This window comes from Chanos chanos, chromosome 1 (assembly GCF_902362185.1).
Source record: "Chanos chanos chromosome 1, fChaCha1.1, whole genome shotgun sequence".
Classification (NCBI taxonomy): Eukaryota; Metazoa; Chordata; class Actinopteri; order Gonorynchiformes; family Chanidae; genus Chanos; species Chanos chanos.
Window position 1 is genome coordinate 54,373,794 of NC_044495.1, and position 2,500 is coordinate 54,376,293.

General features: G+C 39.9%; 1 protein-coding gene across 1 annotated transcript in view; it reads left to right on the forward strand.

The window, feature by feature from the left end:
* The window catches only part of LOC115814549 (tricarboxylate transport protein B, mitochondrial), a 19,275-nt gene extending 19,084 nt beyond the window's left edge, over window positions 1–191 (forward strand). The window contains exon 9 of the mRNA XM_030777437.1: window positions 1–191. This exon is cut by the window's left edge and continues 1,186 nt beyond it. The gene's annotated coding sequence lies outside the window, so the exon portion shown is untranslated.
* The last annotated feature ends 2,309 nt before the right edge of the window (window positions 192–2,500 follow it).

A 2,500-nucleotide genomic window follows, 5' to 3' on the forward strand; every position in this document is an offset into this window, starting at 1 on the left:
GATTGGAAATTTAATCATTTTCGTATTTCAGCAAAGCTGCTGTTAATGCTTTCTCTCTTTTTTTTTTTAATTTTGTTACTTGATTTAAAACAAAATGGCTTTAGAGTGATATAGAGTGAATAAAGAGTGAATGAATAAGGTAGGAGCACTTTCTAACTTTAAACAAATCAATGGGGCCTTTTTGCTGCTTTTCCTTACAAGATGTTGTCATTGTTTTACTTTGGTGCCATTCATGATTCCGTTTGTGATTTTTTTTTTTAATCATTATTAATCTATTTTAAAATATATTTTATATTTATTTTCCTTATTTGTTCTTTTTCACATGTGCCTTTTAACCATTAATTCCTCAGATATCACTTGGAAAAAAAAAAAGAAAAGATAAGAAAACATGATTTGGGATTCAGAACTAATCTGTTGTGAGTGTTTTCTTTATTTTGAGCATCTCCTTTGACTGAGATCACTGATCCCAGACCTGTTGTAAGTGACAGGTTAGCAATATTTACTGCTACTCTGTTAACAAAAGTGACAACTGAATGTGGCATAAATGCTACAAAAAAAAATGGTTTGTGGATATGGATAGTCCAGAATGGAAAATTCATTATTAAAAAACCCTGCACTAAGTAAATATTTAGAGAATGCAAACATTTACCATAATGATTATAGAATAAAATATAGTAAAGGTTGCTTGCATTGCGAATTAAAAAAATAATGTGTGTCACGCAGATTGGCTGGTAGAATACTTCATTAGGCAGAAGCTCTGGTCAAATGAGAGGGTTTGAAATAGTTACTGGAGCAGATACAAGTTTCTTTGGTTACCATATGCCAGAGAAGGGGGTTGTGTGTGTGTATTTGTTTGTGTGTGTGTGTGTGTGTGTGTGTGTGTGCGCGTGCGTGTGCGTGTCTTCTCTGTATGTATATGTGAGAACGTGTGTGTGCCCGTGTGTATTGTTTATCTGTGGCCCAATGTTAAATGCAGTGTTGTCTGTGCTATGGGGAACTGTAATGCTTTTGCTGTCTCTGAGAACATTTGTGTGTGTCCGCTAAGTGTCTGCTAAATGTTCAGGTGGGTTTATTTTCCTAAATTCTCAAAATAAAACAGTTTATCTGAGAACATGACGCTACCTGTTCAGCGACACAATGGTGTCTTATTGTTTTCTTCTTCTTCTCTCTCTCTCTCTCTCTCTTTTAATTGATATCTCCTTTACAGTAATGACAGGGAAGACACGAGTATGCATCACGCTGTCCATTTCATAAACAACCTCAGTCAACTTAGGGAAAAGGCATGTCGCCAATCTCAACTAAAAATACGGACTGACTACGGCGATGGAGAGAATTTGTTTGTGTGTGTGTGTGGGGGGGGGGGGGGGGGGGGTAGGAGAGAGAGAGGAGAGAGAGAGAAGACGCGCAACAGAACATTTTTACTCGGCTCACACACACCACCTGCTGGTCAATGACATGACTGTTTTGTCGGCTTCGGACAGAGCAATTAGAGCCTGCGCTGAACAACCGTAGAGCCGCACTCTTGGCTCTATAATACAAAGGAGGGTTGGTACTCTCTGTCTCTCCGCTTGCTCCCTCTCGTGACATTGAAATATAGACAGACTGTGCATGTGTGTGCGCGCGTGGTGAGAGATTCCTCCTCTCTCTGTTTCTGTGTTACAATAGATCTTTGTGTCTGAGGGTAGAGGGGTATTCCAAACTGCCCCCCACCTCTTGTCATCACCTCTCTTTTTCAGAACTGGGCTCGCCAGGGTGATACACTGTTCTTCCCAAAATCCTCTGCTGTCGACAAATACCACAACACCTACACACACAGCTAACCCACGACAACATGTACGCAACGTTGCATTCAAGTTATCCACTAACACCCAGATGACAGCCCGGAACATAAAACTGTCCGTTTCACTGATATATTAACTGCGTCACTGCCTCCAAGAAAAAACTCTTGGTTCGGAGTCGGCCTTACGATACCGACGAACAGCTGTGGTCTGCTGAGACTGACCCGTGGTCTGACCCGTATCTTTTAATGCCTCGGACAGCGGCGTAAAAAAGCTAAAAGGACAAGTCAGAGGCTTTTGTTTTGGTGTTAACGCCCCACATAGCTGCTGTCAGAAAGTAGTACTCTACACAAGGCCACCCACTGCCGGATTGCACTTTACAGTACTATACAAACAACTTCAATAGCCGAGATTGTCCTGTAAATGACGTACTAGACACACACATTCAGGTGGAAGTAATGTTGTTATTGTTTCAAAAATACTTTCACATTTCAGAATATCTCATTCTTTACACCTCCTAAAACGAAACAGAAATATTTTATTACTTCCATTCTTTTTTCCAAAACAGGGCTCTAATGAATTTACGTAGGAATAATAGCAGTTTAAGAGTAATTAATGGGATATGGCACGTATTTTAATGAATGGGCAACTAAAAGACACGAGGCGACACTGAGAACTCATTATTCTCTTGTTTTGTAATCACAACAAAATCGCATAATTAC